This window comes from Numenius arquata, chromosome 8 (assembly GCF_964106895.1).
Source record: "Numenius arquata chromosome 8, bNumArq3.hap1.1, whole genome shotgun sequence".
Taxonomy (NCBI): Eukaryota; Metazoa; Chordata; class Aves; order Charadriiformes; family Scolopacidae; genus Numenius; species Numenius arquata.
This window is the reverse complement of record NC_133583.1, coordinates 29,359,532-29,385,384: the sequence shown is the minus strand read 5'-3', so window position 1 is coordinate 29,385,384 and position 25,853 is coordinate 29,359,532. Positions and strand designations below refer to the sequence as shown.

Sequence of the window (25,853 nt, the reverse complement as noted above, 5' to 3'; positions counted from 1 at the left end):
GCGTAGCAGGTTTATGACTGGTAAGAAAACAAGAGTAGGAAACCTAGATGGGAACATAAATGCAAGTATAAAATGAAATAGACGAAAATGCTGAGCTAAATATATGTTCTTATGTTCATAAATGCAGTAGAGTCTCTATCACGCAAAACATTCCTGTGTCTTGGTTTTAAACTGAGGCCGTAACAGCTACTGTGGTTTTGCATCATTTGTCAGAATGATACAGTTCATTTGGAATAATTTATATCAGTTTAACTCTGCTGACTTCACTGGTATTATGTCTTTATTGCTCTCCTTCTCTCTAATAAGAGATGCCTGAATCTTCGTTCTTGCTTTAAACACTGAAAGAAATACCATATTCTCCTTTCTGTTCATATAAGCAGAGTCTTACCCTTTTAGGGTCAAATCCAATTTTCATTAAGTCAACACAATGCTTTTAATTTATTTCTGTGGGAACTGGATCAGACTTCCATAGCATAAACTGAATTAGGTATCACCTCATAGTATATACATTGTAAATTTGCAGGAGACTTCATGCATTCAGGCAGTTCGAAAGGTGAAACTAACATAAACCATATTTAGTAGATGGAGTAAGATCTTCTTACTTAAAATCCATTAAAATACTTTCATGTGAAAACAGCCTGGCTCCAAATTATATCAAGGACATTTCAAAAAGCTAGCGATACACAGTCAGATCTCATATGACACCCTGGGAGAAAGGGAGAAAAAGGAAGGATAAAAGTTAGTTGTAAATATTTTCTAGACTGTAATTTTTCAAGACATATGAAACACTAGCTGCTAACACAATCAGTAGGAAGCATTATCTCTAGTTAGCAAGTGTTATTTTCTGGATGCGCGTGTCTGAAAGAATTCTGCCTCTACGTCTCTCCAGGAAATACTGGATAGCTTATGAATCTACCAGGCAGCAGTAATTAATTGGAGACACTTAAACCAAGAAATCCCTAGTGTGAGATAAGGTTTATTCAATTTTTTAAGAAAGAACTTGGTAGGCTTTACATCCCTCTTGGGTGATGACAATTATTCATGACACTACATTTATGAAACTAAGAGCTTATATGAATATGTGAAAATACCACTAACCTCGGGAGACCAAATTTGTAAGTATAAATTGAAAAATAAACTATTATAGTGTGTAAAGAATGAGTGATGAAGCATTACTGAATATGCAGAAATAATTTCTGATCATTGACTACCATGAAAAGAATTACTTAAATCGCTATGGCTCCACTGAACCCAGTGAAATGTAGGCATTTAAGGGTTGTGATTATGTCTTGGGACATGGGTTTTTTTTTTTCACATGACCCATTTTCAACTACATATCCATTTTTATAATGACAATGATGAAAAGGTAACTAACACAGAGATGAAGAGCTCTTAGATTTTTGAAGCAAGCAGGATGTGATATGGTACACATCGTTCAGTTCTCATGGTCAGAGAACAAAGGTATCTAGCTATTAATGGTGATATATATTGAAAAACCCTGCAATAGGCTGAAGGGTCCAGATTCCAGGACATACAAAAACCATGAACATAGCTTGGGTTATAAAAGTTTTAGTTGAGTAGAAGCTGTCTCATGCTGACGAAGCAATAGAAACTTTCTGGGTCTTTCTATCAGAAAAAAAAAATAAATTCTGCCTTATTGCTGCAACCTTTTATTTTCATTCCTCGAATGCAGAGGGCTTTGGTGAGCTTCGGTTACAAAACAGCCTCTGTATATGGCAAACAGAGTAAACTTGAGTCTTCCCTATTTTATACACGAGAGTATAAAGTGGCCGCCTACAGGAGGTCAAGTGGCTTCACCTGAAGATGGAGAGCAGGGAAGTAAAAATACTTTACTTCAATGTCTGCTTCCCACATAGATCTCTGCACTGACCTGTGGCGGATCGTTATCGTTTTTAAGCAAGCTCTATGGAGTACTTGAATTAAGATAGCCTATGATTAGCTTTGCCTCTTTGTGAGTATAAGTTCAGAAGCTTGTGAGTACAGTATTTTTCTTATTTCTTACAACGCTGACTGGGCTGGAAGACCTCGTGGCTGTTAGTGACAGTAGAGTTTAGGAGAGCCGTTTTTATTTGGAAAGACACGATAACTCCCTATCCTCTGAACTTCCTCTAGAGATTTTTCAAGAACAATGAAGCAGAGCAGAACCAACTCAGAAAGACGTTTAATAGAAAAACATTCGCCGAGACCAGCCTCCGGAGCAGGTAAGTCTGCGCTGGGGGGGAAAGGAATCGTGACAAAAAGGTCGGCAAGGAGCTCTTTTTGAGGGCTTTTGAAGGCGGGCAGGGCGGCTGGTCTGTGCCGGGAGCCGGTAGCTGGCGGGCGGGCTGCTGACGCGGCGCGGGCGGGGCCAGCGCCCCCGGCGGCAGATTTAAACGAGGCGTAACCTCGCTGGGACCACTCCCCCCCGCTTCTCTCCCCATAAAAGAGGCTTTTCAGGAGCTCAGCGACTAGTTGCTGTGCACCAAGCAAGCAATTAACGAGTGGGTGTAACCCAGAGTGCCACCTGGGTGCACCACCACAAGGTGCAGGGAGCAGGGAAAGGGCAGGTAGGGAGGAACTGAAGCTCTGTCAGCTCGACAGGTGAGTCCTGCTGCTGGTGTCACCCCCTCGGAAAGAGCTTAGCCATGGTCTCCACCCAGAGGAAGGTCATGCTCTCATCCTCAACCAGAATGGGTGTGGGAACACAGACGGAGCTTCCACGGAAGCATGCGGCTGTCCAGGCTGCAGGGAGTGCCAGGACCTTTCACTGGTAACGGGTGGCAGCTACGAGACCTGTTGTGTGAGATGTGAACAGGTGAATGATTTGCTCGGCCTGGGGGCAGAGCTGAGAGGGGAAGTTGAAAGGTTGAGGTGTACTAGGGAGGGAAGCCTCCAGGGACTAGGAGGCCCTGTATCCAGCCCCAGCCACGCTAAAGGTAGAAGCCTAAATGATAAGAATGAATGGAGCCAGGTTCATGGTTGGGGCAGCAGAAGAACTCTCCCCTTGCCCACCTCACTCCACCCAGTACCTCTGAAGAACAGATATGAGGTTGTGGTTGAGAAAGGCCAGTTGAGTGAGGATGTAGTTAATGGGCAATCTACATTACAGATGCCTCTTCAGTTAAAAAAGCGAATGCCCCGGATCACCACCACAAGGAGAAAATGAAGGGTTATAGTTGTTGGTGACTCCTTCCTAAGGGGGATGGAAGGCCCAGTATGCTGTGTGGACCCTCCTCAGAGGGAAGTCTGCTGTCTTCCTGGAGCCTGGGTTAAAGACGTTACCAGGAACTTCCCAGCTTAGTACATCCTTCAACTATTATCCATTGTTGGTTTTCCGTGTAGGCACAGAGGAACCTGCGACTCGCAGCTCAAGATCCACAAAAAGAGACTTCAGGGAGTTGAGAGGGCTGGTAAGGGAGTGTGGGACACAGGTTATTTTTTCATCACTCCTTCCAGTTGCAGGCAATGATGCTGGGAGGAACAGACAGATACAGTTGATTAATACGTGGCTCCATGGCTGTTGTCACTGCCATAACTTTGGGTTCTTTGACGATGGATTCATCTATACAGCACTGGATTTGTTAACATCCAATGGGAGGCACCTCTCTCAAAGGGGGGAGGGGGTTCTTGCACAAGAGATTGCGAGGTTGATTGACAGGGCTTTAAACTAGATGTGAAAGGGGAAGGGGTTAATAATATCAGGCTTGACTGTGACAAGCTGTGTGGTAACACAGCAGGGTTATGGGGACAGGGTGCTAGTAAGGGCCTTCAGCCTGGCTCCCTGAGCCATGCTGATGACACTGCATTGCAGTTGAAGTCTTATGGAGAAGAGCCAGCTGCTCCTGAGGTAGTTGAAGTAAACAGAGAAACACCTGTGAGACACTTCAAGGGGTGTTCCCTTAAGAAGACAGCACAGCCAGCAGCCCAGCTGAAGTGCCTCTACATGAATGCATGCAGCATGGGCAACAAACAGGAGGAGCTGGAAGCTACTGTGCTCCTGGAAAGATGTGATATAGTGGCCTTCACTGAAACCTAGTGGAATGAACCTATGACTGGAGTGTGGTTATTGGGGGCTACAAGCCGTTCAGAATGGACAGTCAAGGAAAGAGGGGTGGAGGTGTTGCCCTCTATGTTAAGGAATGGCTAGTGAGTGAGGAGGTGTCCCTAAAGCCCTCCCTGGGGTCAGAGGAAGAGAGTTGAAAGCTTGTGGATGAGTATTAAGGGGTGGGCCAATATGAGGGATGCTGTTCTGTGTGTTTATTACAGGCTTCCTTATCAGGATGGGGAAGTTGATGAGGCCTTTTACAATCGGCTCAAAGTAGCCTTGCAATCACAGGCCTTGGTTCTTGTGGGAGACTTCAACCAACCTGATATCTGCTGGAAAGGCTACACAGCCAGGCATCTACAGTCCAGGAGGTTCCTCAGTGCACTGATGATAACTTCTTAACTCAGCTGGTGGAGGAGCCAATGAGGAGAGAAGCACTACTGGACCTAGTGCTGACAAATAAAGAAGGACTAGTGGAGGACCTGGAGGACCTTAAGGTTGGGGACAACCTTGGTTGCAGTGACCATGGACAGATAGAGTTCAGGATCATGGGCTGTACAACAAGTAGGACCAACCTTGGATTTCAGGAGGGCTAACTTTGAGCTCTTCAAGAAACTGCTAGGAGAAATCTGGTGCGATAGGGCTCTGGAAGGTAGGGGGGCTCAAGAGAGCTGGTCGATATTCAAACATCGCTTTCTCCAAGCTCAGGATTGGTGCATCCCTAAGAGCAAGAAATCGGGCAAGGGAAGCAGGAGACCTGCATGGTTGAGCAGGGAGCTTCTGAAAAGTGGAAGAAGGGACTGACTGCTTGGGAAGATTACAAGAATACTGTTAGAGTATACAGGGATGAAACAAGGAAAGCCAAGGCCTCCTTGGAATTAAAATTGGCAAGGGATGTATAAGTCAACAAGAAGGGGTTTTTCAAATATATTGAAGGCAAAAGTAAAACTAGAGAAAATGTGGGCCTGCTGTTGAATGAGATGGGTGCCATAGTGACGGAGGATGCAGAGAAGGCAGAGTTGCTGAATGCCTTCTTTGCTTCAGTCTTTACTGCTCAGGTCACCCCTCAGGAGCCACAGAATTTGGAAGAATCAGAGGAAGTCTGGACAAAGGAAGACTTTCCCTTGGTGGATGAAGACTAAGTTAAGGAACAGTTAAGTAAACTGGGTACCCGCAAGGCCATGGGTCCTGGTGGAATGCACCTGCGAGTGCTGAGGGAGCTGGCAGAAGTCATTGCTGAGCTGCTCTCCATCATCTTAGAAAGGTTGTGGAGAACAGGTGAGGTGCCCGAGGACTGGAGGAAGGCCAGCCTTCAAGAAGGGCAAGAAGGAGGACCTGGGAAACTGCAGGCTGGTCAACCTCAACTCCATCCCTGGAAAGATGATGGAACGGTTCATTCTGGGTGTCATCTCAAAACATATGGAGGAAAAGAAAGCTATCAGAAGTAGTCAACATGGATTCACCACAGGGAAGTCATATTGGACTAACCCGCTAGCCTTCTATGATGGCATAGTTGGATAGATGGTTGGATAGATGAGGGGAGGGTGGTGGATGTTGTCTACCTTGACTTCACCAAGGCTTTTGACACAGTCTCCCACAGCATCCTCACAGGTAAGCTTAGAAAGCGTGGATTAGAAGAATGGACAGTGAGGTGGATTGAAAACTGGCTGAAAGACAGAGCTCAGAGGGTCATGATTAGGGGCACAGAACCTAGTTGGAGGTCTGTAACAAGTGGAGTTCCCCAGGGGTCAGTACTGGGTCCAGTCCTCTTCAATACATTCATCAATGACCTGGATGAAGGGATGGAATGTACCCTCAGCAAGTTTGCTGGCAGTACAAAACTGGGAGGGGTGGCTGACACACCAGAAGGCTGTGCCGCCATACAGGAAGACCTGGACAGGCTGGAGTGTTGGGCAGAGAGGAACCTGATGAACTTCAACAAGGGCAAGTGTAGGGTGCTGCACCTGGGGAGAAATAACCCCATGCACCAGTACAGGTTGGGGGCTGACCTGCTGGAGAGCACCTCTGAGGAGAAAGACCTAGGAGTCCTGGGTGAACAATAGGATGACCATGAACCAGCAATGTGCCCTTGTGGCCAAGAAGGCCAATGGCATCCTGGGGGGCATCAGGAAGAGTGTGACCAGCAGGTCGAGGGAGGTTATCCTGCCCCTCTACTCTGCCCTGGTGAGGCCCCGTCTGGAGCACTGTGTCCAGTTCTGGGCTCCCCAGTTCAAGAAGGACAGGCCACTGCTGGAGAGGGTACAGCAGAGGGCTACAAAGATGATTAGGGGTCTGGAGCATCTCTCTTATGAGGAAAGGCTGAAGGACTTGGGTCTTTTTAGTCTGGAGAAGAAAAGACTGAGGGGGGATCTGATCAATGCCTATAAATACTTAAAGGGAGGGTGTTAAGAGGATGGGGCCGGTCTTTTTTCAGTGGTGCCCAGGGATGGTCAAGAGGAAGTGGGCACAAACTTGAATACAAGAAGTTCCACCTAAACATGAGGAGGAACTTCTTTACTTTTGAGGGTGGCAGAGCACTGGAAGAGGCTGCCTAGGGAGGTGGTGGAGTCTCCTTCTCTGGAGACATTCAAAACCCTCCTGGACACGTTCCTGCGCAACCTGCTCTGGGTGGACCTGCTCTGGCAGGGGGGGTTGGACTAGATGATCTCCAGAGGTCCCTTCCAACCCCCTATCATTCTGTGATTCTGTGATTTCTCAGTAGGATGTGATGAAATATAACTGGACAAAAGAGTTTGAAATTTAACATAAACATCTAGCTTAAGATATTTTTTCACTCCAAGTATAATTACTCTGTAATGTAAATACTGTCTATTTGGGAAATAGCAGATCAAATCAAGAAGTGTCTATCCAATAGTAAGTACCATGTACTAGTCCTCCTGTATTCACTCTGCTTTATTTCAGCAGTAGTTGTCAAGTAAGTAATTTTTTTCTCTGAAGTAACATAATACTTTTTTTCATCTACACAGGTACATATTTTTTAGCTGGTTTGGAAATTCTTGTACTGTATCATGGAAGATTTCTGTCATTTTGACTTGTAAAACAGGAAACTCACAAATCAGCACTAGTACTTACAACCTGAAATTGCTACACGCAGACATGTGCAAAACACAGTGATTTAATTCTGTTCAGTAGTTGAAAATGTAAGGTTCAATGGTAAAGAGTCATTGGCTTGAAGGATGAGACTGTATTACTTTTATCTATAAAGTTTTCAGGTCACACTCAGGTTGGCATGGGCTAAAAAATGTCCAATTTGTGCTGGCCAGGTAGAAATGTGATTTCTGCTCTATTCCAGAGGGACAAGTATTTCTACTCCCAAATGTAAAGTAAAAAGGACAAGGACTGAAGAGGTTTGAAGACTGAATTCTCCCTTTCTCTCCGTGGCCTCTCAATCAGCTTCTTACATCAAGGTTGTGGCTGACAGACATCTCTCTAACTACTGAGTAAGTACTGCTCAGCCCTACCTGGGCTACCTCTCTCATGGGGTTAGAAAAATGACAACATGAATGGTACCTAATCTGACACCTGTGAAAAAATAAAAGTGCAGTGGAGACTGTGTTTTGAAGAAGGATTCTGTTGTAGGAGGCTATTTAAGAAAACAAAGCATAAATCATAACACCTACTTACATGGTAAGAGAGAAATGTACTCAGTCATGCTATCATGGATAAACAATGCAGGGAAAATAGTAGGAGTGTCTGTCTGAATAGTGAGAGGTTTGGATATACAGACAAACTAAACTATTAGGAGCAATGAAAAGAGATTTCAGAGTAGACTTTTTTTTTTTTGCCATCTCCAACATGCAGACAGTGCAAATAATAATGGGAAATGCAAACTGTGCTGCCAGATCTATTCTTCATTGTTAATCTGCTTGATATTTTGAGGGAAGGGAACATCTTGCACTTTCCTGGGTGGCTCAGCTTCAGCTTCTGTGACAGTTTTTAAACTTCCCTTCCTAAAAAACAATGTCACCTCAGTAAATGGAGGAGAGCAAGATACAGGAGCATTAAAAGCAAAATATCAGAGCTGAACAGCAGTATAAATACCTGAATTAAAAATGATTTCTAAGTAGTTAGTGCATGAGTAATAAAGGAGAATGCAAGTGTCACTGTATCAGATCTGACACACAAACATCCACCCCACCTCCTCTTAAATTTTGAGCTGCTTCAGATGTCTGGCTAGCCAAGGTTTTTCTGTGCAGACTTACATCTGGAGTAAACAGGTAGAGGTGATGGCCAGCACAACTGCCTGCAAATGTGATAACACTGTATGATCTTCTGTATTTAGGGAAACTTAAAGTCATTAAAGAAAAAACCCACAATCCCTAAAATCCACATAGAAATCCAGAAAGAAAGGAGCACCATAAATAAGTTGTAGAGATGGATACAGCCAGAGGCAGGGAACTGTGTCTTGTTTTCTAAGACTTCTTTTGCCTTTGCTCTAACTCTGGCAAATCTAGGCCAGCATTTACTAATTACCAGGAAATGAAAAATGTTTGCTAATAGTGTTAAAGGAAGATTCTCACATTTAAAGCCTATGTTGATCTAATGTGCTCCAGAAAAAAAAGCTTACTCAGAAGAACTTTAAGAAAACAAAAAAAAATTGCATTACTAGATAATTGGAGCTCAAGCTGGGTGCGTTATATAATAGCAGTTAGCAATCCAGCTGCGTTTTACCTCTTTACCCATCCCTCCAAGTGCAAGACACAGTAATTGTTACCACACCTTAGAAACTTTCCACAGAAAGGTGTGGTCTATTGTTGTCAGAATTGCATCACATCTTGGACTTGCATCCACAGTGAAGAAGTAGTTAAAACCTGCCAGTAACTACAACAGAGAGAAAGAGGAAACTTGGAAGAAGAAAGTGGAAGAAAAGCTGCTGAAAACTTACTATAAATAATCCCCTCTTTTCCTTTTTTCATAGAATCGTTTAGGTTGGAAAAGACCCTTAGGATACTTTTCAGGTTACTAAAAAAGATTTGCATAAAGGTTTGTTTGGAGAAGTAGAAAAAGGCAGCTGGCATACTATCAGCTATTAACAGTATTCAGAATATGTGTCTAAAAGGAATATTTACTAATGCTTCAGGCAAAGCCATAAAGGGCAGGAAGGTGTTTGGGAGCCGGCACAGCTCACGTGACCGGCAGCGGTATGCAATCTTCTTAAAGCTGGTCACCAGGTTAAATTCTCGCCAGGCAGGGTTAGACATTCCCACCGCCAGCAATTAATTTGGGCATGATGTTATTAGATGGACATTTGATCAGTGAAGGCACGTATATAACTTTCATTTCTCTAGCTGACAGATTCAGCCCAGATACATGAATTAGCATTGCTTGGTTCATCTCTGTTTTCTGAGGTGCTTGTCAAATTAGGAAATGTCCGTGCACTGAAAAAAAGTTGTTTTCCTAAAGGAACTTTTAAAAAGATTTAAAATGAGAAGTACTAGGAGTATATTAACATTTTTTAAAGGGGTAAAAAAGTAGCCTGCAGAAGTTATTGTAGTGCTAGTTTTACCAGTAGATTTGCAATACATCCATGGGTTTATATATAGAAAGAGAACTGTGTTAACATTCTGTGAGAAAAAGGCTATTTTAGGCTGTTCATCCACTAAGGAGATAAAGCAGACTGTTATGTCAGCCTTGACAGCAACTCTGAGTTTTCCTGGATATGTCTAAGAAAAGGGTTTTATAACTATCACCATATGGAGGTATAACATGTGATGCAGCCTAAAGCTATTTCCTTTCTTTGAAAGTAGAGCTTTATTGCTGTAATAAAGCCATGGATGTAAAAGCCTGTTGTTAACTTGACAAAACAAGGTATCTGACATAGTTAAATTATAGCACATTTCACCAGAATAAATTTTCAATTTCCTATTAGTAACTGCAGTGGGATATAGAATAATCATACATTTTAATTTACCTGTGATTTTTTCGCTGAGGACCTCTAAAAAGGGCGTTAGATGGCTCTGATCCTGTGGGTAGTTGGGTAGTCCTGTTCAAGAGCCACATGGGACTTACCGACCTGAGCAGACACTGAGGTTGTGTGACTATTCAAGCCTTAGCAGGGTAAGAAAGGACAACAGTGTGGGAAAGTGTTTAAATCAAACAATATTTGTTGTGTCTGCTGGATTTTTTTGAACAGAGTATGGTGTGCTGTGACACCCTGGAGCTCTGTCATCTACTCCAGGCACAGGGATTTTTCAGACAGAGGGGTTATGATACAGATACAATCAAATCGGTATGTAAAGATCAGGTTGGTAGTTTTAATGGAGAAGACATCTGCTGTCTCTTATCTTCTCCAGAACTTCCTCTTATGAGGGACAGTTGAGAGAAACAGTCTTTAGCTCCCATCAGTGCAGAAATAGCTCCACTGAGCTTTTTGCCTTATCTTTGTTCCCTTGCAGGGAAGCAAAACTGCTCTGTGTAGTCTCTTCTTCTGCTTTCTGTCAGAGGCTGCTTGAGCGGGGAGGCTGCAGCATGAGGGTGTACCTTTTTCCGCATGTGTGTGCTTTTTTCTTTTCTGTACAATCCTGCATGTGTGCTCCTTCGTCCCCTTTCCTATCTCGCCACAGAAGATGAGACTGTGTAGAGCAACACGTACCCACTAGTACGGGTGACCTCTCTCTGTACTCTAACTAGTGAGCAGAAGGAAAAATATTCATAAAAGCAAACATTTAACCAGACTGTTGGAAAGCATGGTGATTGTTACAGGTTACAACGAGACCAAGAATCTTAGTTACTACATGTTCTAGCCAGATCTCCGTGTTTGGTTAAAATAATATACATTTAGACTTTGAGTAAAAAAACCATAATCATAGTGGTATTTACCATGAACAGGTGTACATGTCAGGGCTTAAATTCAGCAAAGAACATGAGTAAAATAATTGTTGGCTCTCTTTCTTTGCCAGGAGTTACTGTCTTGTTAATTGTGGGACACAGGTTTACACAAGATGTTGTCCTGAGTAATAGCAGAGGTAATCATTGACATCATGCAAAATAATGCTGCAACGTTAATGAGTAGATTTTTTTTTTTAATTAAGAGTCTTTAGGGGATAAGAATCGTGGCCATAACTTTGAAAGCATTTTCAAGTAAATGTGCTGTACATAACCAAAGTAAATCTGCTCAACCTCTGGAGCACAGCAGAGAGAACCAAGTGTTAGGAACTCAATCTAAGGAGGTGGGGCATTATCATAAAAAGGTAATATTCGTAAAGGGGAATGCCACTTCCATTGCTGCCTCAGAGAAACCGTAAATGTTAAATCACAGTACATAAATCAGTATGTCAACACCATTTTATCAGCCAAAGCTATTGCCACGATGACTCCAGCTGTTTGGCCCAGGCTTTCTGCAGCACTGGATGAAATAACTGTGATGGAGCACCAGTTTTTGTGATTATTTGCAATATGATTATTTGCTACTGTTCAGTTTTTATTTATAGGCTTTCAGTATTTAATGGACACAGGGGGAATTCAGTGGCAGGAGGTACAGTCAATATCTACATAGGCATATTCACATGCTTAAAATAAGATCACAGCAATTGACATTATGGGTGATTAAACTAGAGGTAATAGGTAACTAATCATATCCGTTGACCAACTGTTAAGAACTGGAAATGCTTTTAATCATAGATTAGGTATCTATATTGTTCTCCGTCACCTGATCCCGGGGTAGAGGCCCTGAGGGCTCCCATGGCCCCTGCAGTCCTTGCCCAAGGCGGCCAGCCCTGCTGAGGGGGGCGGGCAATGCCGGCTGCCCTCATGGCACTGGGAAAGGGGGAAAGCCCAAGGGGATTTTTCCTCCTCAGACTGGGAGGAGATTTGGGTTAGAAAGGGCACCTGAAAGGTGCCATTTTAAACCACAAAGTGTCTCTTCATCTTCCTTCAGCCCACAGTCTCTTGTTGCTCCCCACAGGGCACCAAATGGCCTTTCATCAGCAGTCACTCACATCCTTTCTAGCTTAGAATAGTTTTTTCTCCTCATCCATTTTAGCCCCTTCAGACTCTGCACAGGGGCAGAGCTTCTTCCTCCCCCAGCACTGGCTGTATCACAGTGCCATCCCTCCTCTTTGCCCAGAGCTGTCTCCCTACAGCCCCTGTGGCGTCCATGTTGTCCTCAGCCCCAGCCTGTCCCCAGCCTCAGGGGGTGGCCTGGCCGGAGCCATTTTGGCTGCTCAAGGGCCAAGGTCTGACAGCTCATCGGCCATGGCAGATGCAGGTGCCTGAGGGAAGAAGGTAGGTAACAGAGGGTCAGCTGCATGCCTAAGTGGCCAAGACAAGGCAAATTTGGGGCAAGTTTGCAGTGCAGTTGACACTGGATGACAGAAATGCAAAACCACAGTGGGCACGGGGCTGGAGGTGGGTTTAAATGCTTCGTGGGGGCAGTGGTGCTGGGGACTACACCAGAACTGGAGTTTCTGGCAGCCCCCCTCCCAAGAACAGCCTATCATTAAATTTTGGGTAAATTGGTAAATTAATCATTGTCACTGTAGCTGAAGTCAAAACATGTTTCTTGCTGCAGGTGTGTGAGAAGAGGTAGTGCTGCAATGGCTATTTGCGTTTCCATTACAGCCGGGGGGGGGCGGGAGGGGGGGATGGGATGAAAATTGGAGGGCAGAGCAAAACCCCGATTTTCCTTTCAGTGTTTCAATTTATACCTTCAACTTCTAGGAAAAAGGGATCAGTAACATGAGAGGAAGGGTGAAGTTTGGGACTCATGCATTTGTACGTCTCATGCAGACACTGTGGAAGTACATGTAATGCTGTGAATAATCATTTCACTTAAACTGCGCCTACTTAGGTTTTGAAATCAGTCATGCTTTGCTGAGCTGGGACCCTTGAAAACCCTTCCTGGGCTTCTGCTCACTAACAAAAGGCCCTTGAATGCAAAAACTGGGACAGGAAAACCAATTCTTGACTTTAAGCAAACTTTCTACTATGTGAGGGTGGAAAAAAGGATTTTAGACCTAAAAATGTTCAGTCTTAACAGTTCCAGCCTCATCCAAAGCCCACCAAAATTGGTCTCAGCCTAACCCCAGTTCAGTGAGGATCTTTACATCATAAGGTCTTATTTGGAATAGAGCAGCAGGAGGAAAAAAAGTCAGTCTGAGCTAAAAGTACACATCAAACTTCTGTGTAATGTGAAAATGGATAATAAAAGCTGTCCTAGCACACTAAACCTTGCCACCATTTGCAATTTTGCAGTTTTATCCTCTAATATCCCTGTTCAAGAGTATGCTTAAAATTAACTATGCTACATAAATTCAGGAGCCATAATTCACAAAAGTGGATTGAAAAGTTGTGTTTATCGGTCTCCTGCTGTGTGGAAGTAATGAGAGGTCAGAGTCCAGGTGTTGCAGTGGGAAAGAAAAGTGGTCCAGTTTAAGTAGGACATACAACAAAGAGGGAACACATGACATGTATAAACATGTGGAGGGATGGGAGAGGACTTTGGAAATCATATACATATAGACATAACCTAAACCCTGATACTAGAAGCTGGTCATACCAGCTGCAGGCTTGCTAAAGTTTCCATTATACTGACATGTTTTCACCTGTTTCATTTCTGGGCAGAAGTTCTGCCTGACCTGTTGCTGCTTGAAGACTAGTGTTAGAAAACCTGAGCAAAAGTTCCTTTGCTTCTTTTTGAAAGCGTTGCAGGAAAGTAGAATAAATATACACTTCTCCTATTGCAAAAACACTTTGGTTATACTCCTTCAAATGCTAATGCAAAAAGTAACAGTAACTGACAGAAAAGATAAATTGGAAATGTGAACAACAACTCTTTCAGGATCCCAGCCATAACCAGAGAAGGCTTATATTTTCTTTTGAAATTGCTCATTCAGTACCTGGAAATGTTTATTTAAAAGCTTAATCCTGCAAACATCTAAAAATATTAATTTCATACTTATGAATGGTCATTAAATTCAGTGGATATGAGATCATAGTCTAAATGCTGCTGAATTACTTCATGTGTAATTTACTAAAGCTAACAGGTCTAGGGTTGTCTGGTTGCTGTTGAGACAGTTTACCAAGGGAAGATTATAAACCTATCAATGAGAGCATTTGCAAAATATTTCAAATACAACTGCTTTTCAATCTGTGGGTGGCAGACTGCCCATTTTTGCTGAAAAGATTTTGTCACAATTAAACAGATCTGATGCCACGTGGTTTAAAAACACTCCTCCAGAAAACAGTTTCCAATATAAACATAATAATCCAAACCATTTCTCTGTTATACGTAGCTTTCCTGCAAGGACAGCAGGGACATTGCCCCTGAATAATCATCCTGCTTATGCATAGGTGCTTCACAGATTGCTATCTGTAGCAGAAATGCTGTGCTTTGGAGAAGGAGCTAAAATGTTTTGTGGAGGCAAGGTTTACCATAGCGGAGCTCCATCAGTAGCAAAGAAGCTTCTTCTGATGTAATTTTTCTTTTTTTCCAGAATATTAGCTTCTCTAAATGACAAGCAAGTGACAAAGACTACCACCTCTTACAGAATATCAAATGCCCACCTGTATTTACTGGAAACACCTAGTAATTCTGCCTTACTTTTGTGCTTCCCACTGTCCCTTGAGTAAAGGCCTGTCAGTTGTTTAGTTGGATTCTAAGTAAGTCACATGGTGAAAAGGTCAGTGCAAATTGGGCATGCGCTTTCTAATTAGTTTCCAGAGATTAGTAATATGCTAATGACCCAAATTCCAAGAGTTGTTCTTAATGCACACAGAGGGCATGCAGGTGCATTGGATTCATAATCTCAGCAGTGCAATAGGAAATATGGACTCTAGAAGGCAAAAGAAAACAGAGATAAAGCTATTTTAAAAGAGATTCTAGTTTTGAAAATTGAAAAAGAAATATGTTAAAAGAGGAAAACAAAAAGACTAGGACAGCATGAAAAACAATAAGTACCCTCAGTAAATTAAAATGTGACAAACAAATGAGGAAAATTTTACATGTGTATTGTCTTCTGCCTCACCTATAATCGTGTAAATTATTGAATTTTCCTATGATAAGAAAAGTGCTTTCCCAGTCATTCCTATCTACCACACGATGTGCCTGGTCAGATTACGCAGGCACTACCTGGTGGGTACCCATAACCTTGTTACTAAAATGGAGCACAGTGTTGTGTTGTTCTCTGTCAGCCCAACAGGACAAGCGTTCTCCTCCCTCCCCTTCCAAAAGGCATGGCAGGGGCAGAGAGGAAAGAAATCCCGAAGGATTAGATCAGTGTCAGAGTATTAACACTTAGTTGATGACAACTGTAAGGATTAATTCAAGCTGGTTAAATCCTTCTTAGCTAGAATAGGAACCAGCAAACCATCTGGTGAAAAGAGCAGTATGACAAGGCTAAAAGGAAATACTGTCTGAGCAGTCCAAGGAAAAATAAACCTTTCTACAGACTTTTGGGAACTGCTATGTCTCCTAAGGCTCTGGCCACAAGAAGTGACAGTTTTAGTTGCAGTAGTTTAAATAAGTGGTGTGGCAAAATATTGAGTTTGCAGCTCAGAAAAAAAAATCAGATTTCAAGCTTTTAAAATTACTACAACACTTGCATAGAAAGACTATGTAAAAAATTATGCATTCTGTGATAAAATATCATACCATACAATCTCTATTCCTGCTAAGGTCTGTTCTGTCGTCAGACTACATTATTCTATTGCTTCATTACTGAATGATCTTTACAGGTAAATCTCTCTTTTCCTCTGCTATTCTCAGCAACACTTTACTTTTCCATGAAGTGAAATCAATGAAGTGTGTGTAGTCACAAAGACAAATAAAAGTGACCCAAATTTACAGGTAAGGTTAGTATCACATCTCTTGGGGATGGTAAGGATGGGCTGGCCTACAAAGACAAGGTGATCGGCCTTGTAAACTGCTTTGAGGTTACCTCTCCAGGAATTAAGAACATTTGTCTCTGGAGAAGATCAGACAATGTAAACTGGATTTGCAGTGAAGTGTCTTCTCTGCCATGTCACTCACTGATGTTTATACTAGAAATAAGGTCTTGATTCTGGTGGGTTTAAGCTTGGTTCACTTGTTTTAGTCTCCTTATAATATAGGAATCTGACGAAGGAATCTGGCGAAACCTTGTAAGAATTTAATTTACAGCCTCTGTTTTATGAGGTGCTTTCTGCTGCCATGGACTTGTATATAATGGCAATAGGTTCACTGTGAATGATTGGTGGTGACTCCGTGTGCAGTCTCACAGGAAGGAAGGTTCCAGAGGGCATTCAGTAAATATATTTCTCATTTACTTTGATCTGTTAGTTGTTCGCTTTTTAAATCTAGAAATTCTCTTGTTTGTTTATCACAGCCTTGAAATGTAAAAGTGTTTATGCAGCTTATGTTGTTGTTCCACAGCAAGGTTTTACCAACTTCCTGATTACAGAGGGCTTTTTTATCTATGGAAAGTTTTCATCCTGCTGGTCCCCAAATATTGCCATGTGAAGGAATTTTTAGATTGGAATGTTATCTAATGAAGCAAATGGCATTTTAAATATAAGAACTGAGCAAAAGCATTTGATTTCCTGATAGAAAAACACTAAGGCATTGGTTCATGCTCCTCTTTTGAATGTGAAATTCTTGGTGTGAAAATGGGAGAGTAAATCTGAACAGGAGAGTCCTAAAATCTGTAAGGCTTGTCTGGTACTTGAAACAAACCAGTTCTGTGCCGGGTTAGAAGCAAAAAAGGTCAACATGCTTTGAGCCTATATTGGTGCAATGGGGAAACAACTCTTCTTTTAAAATGCAGACATGGACAGTAGTCCTTTTCTTGAGCCCAACCTTGTCCTCTGAATGCTGCTGAGTTTGAAAAAATGTTTTCAGAATACAATGTTTCATCACTGCTCAGAAGTTTCATGGATTTTAAAAGATTGTTTTCTCTCAGTGGAGCCTAAAACAAAGATAAATTAGGAATTTTTGGATCCAGATTTGAAATAAGAGGATCAAAGGAATCAAAATATCAGCAAAGATAAAAGAGTTTGTTTGCCAGTGGCAAGTCTTACTGCTGATACTGAGGGTTCTTTCAAACCCTGACTATATCAAGCAGGAAGCATCTGTGTGTGCTTATCAGCTTTTTTACAACACAAAATCACACATTTCTGGCCTTTGCCTTATCAAAGATAGGGACTGAGATGACTCTTAACAACATCTGTGTGTCAGAATATTCGACACACTCCAAAATCTGGAGTCACTCAGTTTGTGTCTTTTAGATCACTTTATGGGCGGTTTGTTTAATAGCATTAAAACTGTGTGAAAGGTTGAGGCTATCCATCCCCCTTTTTTTTGATCTTCATGAAAATCCATCAGTCTGGTCAATAGTTCTCACAAAACAGCTGTGCCCTTAGTATGAAGAATAAGTAACAGGAATGAGTCATCACAGCAAACTTACTGGAGTCCTGAAGGAAAAAGTTATCCTGGAAAATTGAGTCATGAGAATGCATCTTCACAAAACATCAAAACTGTAAAGCAAGATTCCCAGTGCTATCAATAATTGTTTGTCAGTTACTAATTATTAATTACTAGCTACCACTGAACACAGTCTTCCAAGCATATCGGCTCAAGACAGAACAGTAAATGCTATGTAGTTTTTTGGGGTAAAAGTGCATTAAATTATTTTTTTCTTAAATTTTTCTCTGCTTTTAGCCATCATAGGAACAGACATGCTGATTCAGACCAAGGTATTCTGTGGCCCACTGCTTTGACTCCAATATTGGCTAGAAGTGGATGAATGCCAAGAAAAAAGTAAAAATAGGAAAAGTATATATCATACCTTTCCCTCTCTCTTTCTTCCTCTGCCTAATCTCATGTGCTCTCCCACTCCCCAGCCATTTTGAAGCAAGGTAATTTGTCAATTTTGTAATCCCAACTGCAGCTCTTCAGTAAACATTTTTCCCGTTGCCTTGTCCTCTCATGTAAGCTTTTTGCTTATTAAAAATGGGAAAGGCAACAAATGGAAAGGTCAACAAAAGTACAAAACAACCATGTGAGGTTTGGTTGAGTAGAACTTCACAACCAAAACACAAAAGGAGACAGTTCATTACACAGGCTATGGTAGACCTGTACAACTCTTCGCCAAAGGATGCTGGAGGTGACAAAATTTACATTAGTTTGAAAGAGAGCTGAACAAGTGCTTTGGAAAGAACCAACAACCGTGGTTTGTTCTGAACCTGGCTTCTGTTAGCTTCACTTTCTCTTCCAGTACAAGAACCAGTGCATGAGATGAGTAGTTGATTCTTATTCACCTCCTCCAGGCTATTTAAGAGTACATAAACACCTAAAATATTCCCTTTAAGTCAAATCTTTTCTGTGCTGTAGAGTTTCCACTCAATCATTCCTCATATGGAAGCTGTTTCATGCATTTGACCATCCTCATTGCTCTCTTATGAACCTTTTCCTCTTTTAATGTATTATGTTTCACCAGAACTTCACGGAGTACTTGGTGTGAAAGAACCATGGGTGTATGTAATGGCATAATGTTATTTTCTGTTTCATGCTGCATTGCTTTTGTAATAACTCCTGAGACTTAGCTATCCTTTTTGACAACTGCCAACAACTGAGTTGATGATTTTATGAAAGTCTTCATCTAAACCCTAGTTCTTGCTGTGCCTGTTTTCCTGTAGCTGTTCAAAATGTTGATTTAATAATTCCAAAACTAATGAATACTACTTTTCATTACAACTATTGACAGGATCATACTTGTGTATGCATGCTGAATTTAATTAGCTTTAGTAATTTGAGTGATTTCAATCTGCATCTTTAGGCATCTTAATATCTTTTTAAAAATTGGCCTGAAATGAGTGTTAAATATCTTGTTGTGGCAGTTTGGGGTCACCATAATCATAGTTGTGTAACACAGAGTATGTGAAACAGAGCTATGCTATCTGCAATTACACATGCTTTGTAATGGATAATTAATGAGATGCCTTCAAGTTATTGAAGGTATTCAGGTTATTATTCAAGTTCATACGCTTATGGTTAATCATAGAAATCTGACACCGAAAATCAATATTAGCATTTCTTTTTTTATCATTCTGTCACTACAGGATTGATCATAACTTCCTTTTCCTTCAGTCTAACTCCCAAAGTCTGGGTGTCTTTTTCCCAGCTTCTCAATAAACAAAAACTTGCCTATTGGTCTTGGGGAAGAAGCTTTTGCCTTTGGCAAGGCCTTAAGTCAAAAGGGAAGTTCATTTTTCAGTGTCTGGAGTATGCATTTCAAGAATGAGGTAGACCAATGCAAACAGTCCAGAGGTGAGTGATAAGAGTTGTCAGGGATATGGAAAATTAGGTGTATGAGGCAGTCTGAAAGCATGAGGTTTGTGTTGCTTAAGGAAAAGGAGACAGAGGAAGAACATAAGTTTTCAAGGGCTAAAAAGCTGCTGTAAAGACAAAGGGACTACTCTGTTTTCCATGTCCATGAAATCTATAATACACAACATAAAGAAAAACTGAGTTTGCAGCAGATTTTCTGAGAAACTGCCATGTCTCCACCACAGACTTCTTGAAACAAAGGTCTGTTATTCCTGTTGTGAGACTAGGTAGCAGCTGAAGAGCGAGGAATGTAGTTACAACCTCGGCAGCACCTGGGAGTCAAGAATACCTGCCTCTCCCAGAAATAAGCCCAGATAAGACCCTGTTGATCCTTGCACTTGGCAGGAATGTGTGCAGTCCCTCAGTTGTTGCTGCTTAGGGAAGAGGATTCCCTTGCCACTGTTGATCCATCATGTCTTGCTTATGTGAAAGGCAAGGGATGAGCTGATTGTGAGGAGTTTCTTGCAGCTTGAAGAGCTGGGTGCCCATACGTAGTGCTTGAAGGAACTCAGTGGAAATGATGGCTCCAGGACTGCTTCCATTGGTACTGTCACTAAAAAAGAGCTTTGGTATGCTCTTCTTAATAAGAGAGGGACGTGCTTCTGCAGATTTTCAGTATCAAATGCTAGGTGAAGTTGATCCAATTTTGAGTATGAGTGTACCGTCTTGGAATCTTCCCAGCCCTACCTATAGCTGGCAAAAGTAGACAAATAATAGTTTTACAAGACATTTTATAGAGAAAAAAACAATTGCATATCTGGACTTACTGTCTGGTAAGAACATTGCTATTTTTTGTGGGTTTTTTTGCACTTTATTCTTTGCATTATAATTCCTTTATTTCAAATAGATCTATTTCCCTGAACTTTTATTCTACATGCGATTTACAGCTTGTTCTACAAATCTTGTGGTACTTTGTTCTTTACCAGCTTGATAGTGTTAAAACCAATAGTAGCAACTCTCTTGAGAAGCTGGAAAAAAATTTAGGGCAAGCCAGTTCAAATTAATTTCACTGTCTGGACCACAGTGTTCTTAAGGATGTAATTAATCTAATGTTTAGAATATCTTTGAAATCTTCACAGTTTGTCAGCCTCTATTAAAATGCTGTCATGAACAACTTCTCAAGAATTTAATATGGATGAAACAATTGCAACTTCTGTGCTAATCAAAGCAGTTAAGGAGTTTCATGGAAAGTGATGCGCTTTTAAATGGACTCTTTAATGAATCCAACTAATTCTGTAGCAGATACACCAGAACGCATATGGCAGTAAGGATCACTTTCTGTTAGGTTGTAATAATGCAAAGACTTATGCACATGTAAATGTGATGTCTTGTGATGATTCTTGCAATGAATGTAAAAATATATGCATAAATCTTAAGACAACCTTCTCTGAAAGGCATACTGAAAAAAAGGAAGATATTGTAAGAATCTAGGTAAGTTCCACAAAGTTCTTCCATGATCTAGGTCTTATATTAGTTGTTCAGATGAGATCTTTCTGAAATTTGTTCAGGTGGTGTAACCAAGGAGACTTTTCCAAAAGCGTAAGTGGATGCACAATGACAACATACAGCCTAATTACAAAAAACAGTACTTGTGAGAAACCCGATTTTCTTTTTATGCTTATTTTTAGGACCTTGATGATTAGACTTTTTAGCATGTTCATTTTTAGGTCTTTGCTCAAGACCAGAAAAGTATCAACTTTTTGGAGTTGTAGAGTTGGGTTCTAATCACTTCCAACATTTGTAGCCACAGGCACCCCATAAAATTCTTTGGGACTACAGAATAGAAGAAAATTAAAGGAAAAATATATAGAAAATGAAAGGAAAAATATACAGCAGGGGTTTTTTTTGGTGCTGTCTGTTGGCCAGTGTACCTCCCTGAGTTATACATTGAATGCTGGCATAGGATTGCCACAGGGCATAGGATTTGAGGTGCTTTCTTGAGTAGCCTTTTTTTCATTCCAGAAACAGAATTAAAGAAAATACAAAAAACTCTGAAGTTTGGGCAACAATATTGATGCAGCTGAAGAAATGGTAGGATGAATTACTAAAAAAGGAGAATGCCATGGCTTGATGGAAGGTTATAATGCTGGGCTCGTGATTCACAGCAAATGCAAGCAAGGGCTGTTGGTTGCTTTGTAAGACATCAAAGCAGCAGTAGGTACTCATGTGTGCTACAACTAGGGAAGCCTTCAAAAATTTTGGACAAAGTCCCTAAGAAGGGGTCAGTGCACAGTTATTTGAATGTATGGAGGAAATACTATGACTGCGGGAACATACTGGGCCAGTGAGAAGGTACCATGTGATAAACCTAATCTGGCAGCCAGTGGTGAAATCTTGGGGATTTCAGCAAGGGTGGAAGCTGGGGAGAATTCATCTCAGTCCTGAAATGTGCAGTAACACGGTAAGAGAAGCCATGCTGCTGCCAGGCATGATCCTAGGATGTGAATGCTGATGAACTTTTTACCCTACAGCTGCTTGCTGAAAGAAAATGAGAGGGGTTATAGCAAGAAAAGGATCTCATGCTTCGCCTTGTGTTGGCTGCTTGAGCTTGCATGTGAAGAGCTTACTTCTGTCAGCATGGATAAGAAAATGAGGGGATATCCATCTGTTGAAAAGTTGTTTGGTGAGCTTGCTAGCACTGTGGGCATGAAGGCTTCCTAATCTCACCATTCGTTTTTTTTTCAATTTCTTTAACTGCGCTTATTTGGAAGACCGATGTTTTCCAGTACTGAATTATCACAAATATCAAATACTAGATTCCCTTCTCCTTTACCATTTTTGCTTTTTGAAGTTTTACCTTTCTTTCTGTATGAGAATCAGCACCAGAGGTTCAGTGGCAGTAATTACACGGTTTTGTGTCCTCAGAATAGAAAAAAAAAAATAAAAAAATTTGGTGAGTTTTCATCCTACTGCTGGCCTAAACTTGTATGAAATTGTCAACTGAGGGCACAGTTAAAACAGTATGCAGAGGATGGGACTGAACTGTGGCTTGTCTGTGATGCTTCAGTGTGGATAAACTTCAATGCTGCTGCATTTTTTTTCCCACATTTGTAATATATGATGAGTAATGCTCCTTAGTCCTTATAGGATTATTGCATTTGTTGTCTAATGTGCACGTCAGGCACTTTGAAGAGCTGAAACATTGCCTACCTCTTATATACAGTGATATTCTGATAGCTGGTCATGACACTGATTTAAAAGCACAAGATCAGAATCAGGAATTGTGTGAGTCATTTACAGTTCTCCAGCAGACAATAGCATTAAAGACCTATTGCCAGGGTAATTCTTATTAGTATGATATCAGAATTGGGTTTTAGGATTGCTTTCTATGTAGTGTCATATATTTGATTTCCAAATAACTATTACTCTAATTTCTTGAAAATCCTAATATTGCTGAGAAATAGGTGCTTTATGCTTAAAGTATCTCAGTAAGATGATTAAGGAAACAGAATTTCCCAGCTTTTGTTTGAGGCAAAGTTCTGACAGTGGCTGCAGCTGCCACAGCTATAAAGAAAGGCAAGTTGGCATGTTTAACACACCTCAGAACATAGGAAGAGATAAATGGCTCTTCCCATTTAAAGAAAAAGAGCTGGAATAAAAAGGTGAATTTCAGCGTGAAGACAGCAGTAAGATACTGTGTTGGTTTTTAACCAACAGCCTTGCAGCAGAGAAAATATTTTGATAGCTCCCTTCCTCCCTTCCTCCCTTCCTCCCTTCCTCCCTTCCTCCCTTCCTCCCTTCCTCCCTTCCTCCCTTCCTCCCTTCCTCCCTTCCTCCCTTCCTCCCTTCCTCCCTTCCTCCCTTCCTCCCTTCCTCCCTTCCTCCCTTCCTCCCGGTTAAATACCATGTTTATTTTCCAGAGTCATGTGGCTAAAATCTGTCTCTGAATGTTTGCTTTAAAACCCTGCTTCAAAGTAGTGATGGTATTTCTTGCAAGGTTGGAAAAAGAGGTGCTTCAATATATGCATTAGAAATGCTTCATCCCATGCTATTTCTTCATGAAAGGCCGTAGTACACTTGACGTGTCGTACCTTAAGTGTTGTGCTTGAGGTGAAACGTGGCCAGTGCTGTAAGACTCGTGGATGGGTGAGTCAGAATGGACGTCAGTAGAAATGCACCTCCCACAAGGAGGGCGAAACCACTGGGAAATATGAAGGGAAAGTCATGAAAAGAAGTCATGATCGCTTTTAAAAGAGGTGATATTCAGCTTCCCCAAAGAACTTCTGGATGAAGCCAAAGTCTCTCTAGACATAGAACAGAGAATCATTTCTCTGGTATCTTTTGCATCTCTAACAAAAGAAGACAGCATATACCCAAGACCACAGAAAACAGGGGTAGCTTATGTATCAGGTTCAGCAAGTCTGTTGCAGTTCGAATTTCTGTTTAGATAAAAACTTTGTTGCTCTCTACAAAAGCAAAACCCAGCCTTTGTGCCCACCCCGGCTCCCTGCTGCAGCTGCCTGGCGAGCATCTCTTCCACGTTTACATTAGGTGTAAACAAGTTTGCCTGCATGGTTGATCAAATAAATCGTACAGCAACTGATGTGTTCCTGCTAATTTCCTTACCAGCAGGGGATAATGCCCAGCACTACTGTACGTAACTCTTTCAGTGCCCGTTTTGAAACATCTCACTTACTACAGCTAGTCAGGAGTTGATCCCCTTAGTCTGTAAGGTAGTGGCAGTGACTCTTCCAAACTCCACTTGCTGGCCTACATGTTAAGATTATCTTTTTTTTAATATATGTTGCAGTCACTATCTAGAACAGTAAATATCATTGCCACTTCTGCTCTTAGCTTTTCACTAATACCTGGCCATATGAATGTTTTAATGACAGTTTGGCATGATTTTTGATTACTGAGCATTCCCTTAGTGGACAAAATTAATTGATAATTTGTCTGCATCAAACTTGTTTCTCAGATAATGATGAGTCTAGCATCTTAGCCTGTGTTTGCCTCTCCTGTTGTGCCATTTTTAATTAGGAATGTTAGACTTTTCTTATCCAAATACCCATTTGTAATCTCAGTACTTCTTTAAAACTTTTTTTGCTGGTCTCCTCTTGAGACAGAACTGACTCTTATACAAAACCGATTAGAAATGCCATTTTTATTGACACCAAAATTGGTGACGGACTCTAGCTTTGCTACGTGTAATAACAGAACACATGGTAAAAACAGAGTTTGCATTTGAAAATATTGTGGAAGCTGATGATAGCTCTTCTCCTGAGATTAATTTTTGAGTATGTATTTGCTATTTTTTCCCCAGAAGTTGGTCAGCACTATGCCCAGACTATTGTTCAGCTGCTCTCTAGGCTGGTTCTGTGTTCTAAGTGTGTTAAGGTTGGCGCTGTGCTGATAAATGTAGCTAGGATGTAATATTATCGGTACCTCTGCTCCATTGGACATTTTGGAAACCAAACGAAGGAAAAAATGCATCTAGAGCTCTTCACGAATGTTACAATCTGGTCTGTTTATGCAACGAGGTCAATAAAAGCTAGTCGACATTGGCTTTTTGTTGCCTTGCTTCCCTTATTTTTCCAATGTGTCCCTTGCCAGATGTAGGGTACACTCATCTCCAACTGTCAATGCTGGTTTGCCACTGCTGTCTCTAAATCAATAACAATGCACTGGTATTTTCTGTGTTTGTATTTCCTGGGGCATTGTGGGGCTCAGAGAAATTATCATGTCAGTAACTATATTGGGAGATGGTAGAAAGAGTGGGGCATGTACACTAATGTGCTGTGTTCAGTGTATAAACATCATCCTGTAGTAAGATTGTTTCACAAAGTACCTAATATGTTTCATAAAAAACTTGTGCAGACTTTGTCAGAAGTCCTGTTTGCCTGACATGCAGCACTTTTACCCTGTGTGCCATTACAATTAAACACCAGTTACAATTAAATGGATATCACACTAATATAGGGATTTTATACATGTTTTAAAAATCACATAATCATTTGATTCCTTTAATAACCTCACATTGGTTTTCATTTATTTATAAATCTAGACTCCAGTATTTCCTAGTGACAGGTCCCAGTTGCTTTGCTTCACTTCAAGTGTCTGCTTAAAAGCTCTTAAGATATAAAACTGAAATGCGAGAAGCTAACGCATAGGTATCTACATCACTGTTACTTCCTTCTGAATTATCAATTGTTCCATTAGAAATAGGCAACGTAGCTAAGCCTTTGCTTCACATTTTACTGTTTAATGTTGAATGGTTAAAAATAGCTAACTGACTTGGAACTTCTCGAGCTCCACTGATGCGTAAAGTGTGCATTTTACAAGATTATAGGACTAGATTTGCAGTGGTGAGTATGTTTGTTTACCTTGCTTTTCTTAGCTCTTCCAGGCGTCCCTCATCAGACATAGGTTACATACATGTCTTGATGTAAATGGTCATCTATACGTTACTCTCCCTAAATCAATAGCAAATCTTTGTATTTTGTTTCTGTGTACCCCTTGCATTCTGTAGCTCTATAGGGACTAAAT

At 41.2% G+C, this 25,853-nt stretch overlaps 1 long non-coding RNA gene across 1 annotated transcript in view; it reads left to right on the top strand.

Annotated features, from left to right (window-relative positions):
- The window catches only part of LOC141467696 (uncharacterized), a 92,916-nt gene that overhangs the window by 16,649 nt on the left and 50,414 nt on the right, over positions 1–25,853 (top strand). Inside the window, exons 6-7 of the long non-coding RNA XR_012463333.1 lie at positions 2,134–2,222; positions 7,359–7,506. This is a non-coding gene — a long non-coding RNA (uncharacterized lncRNA). The remainder of the gene's footprint in view (positions 1–2,133; positions 2,223–7,358; positions 7,507–25,853) is intronic.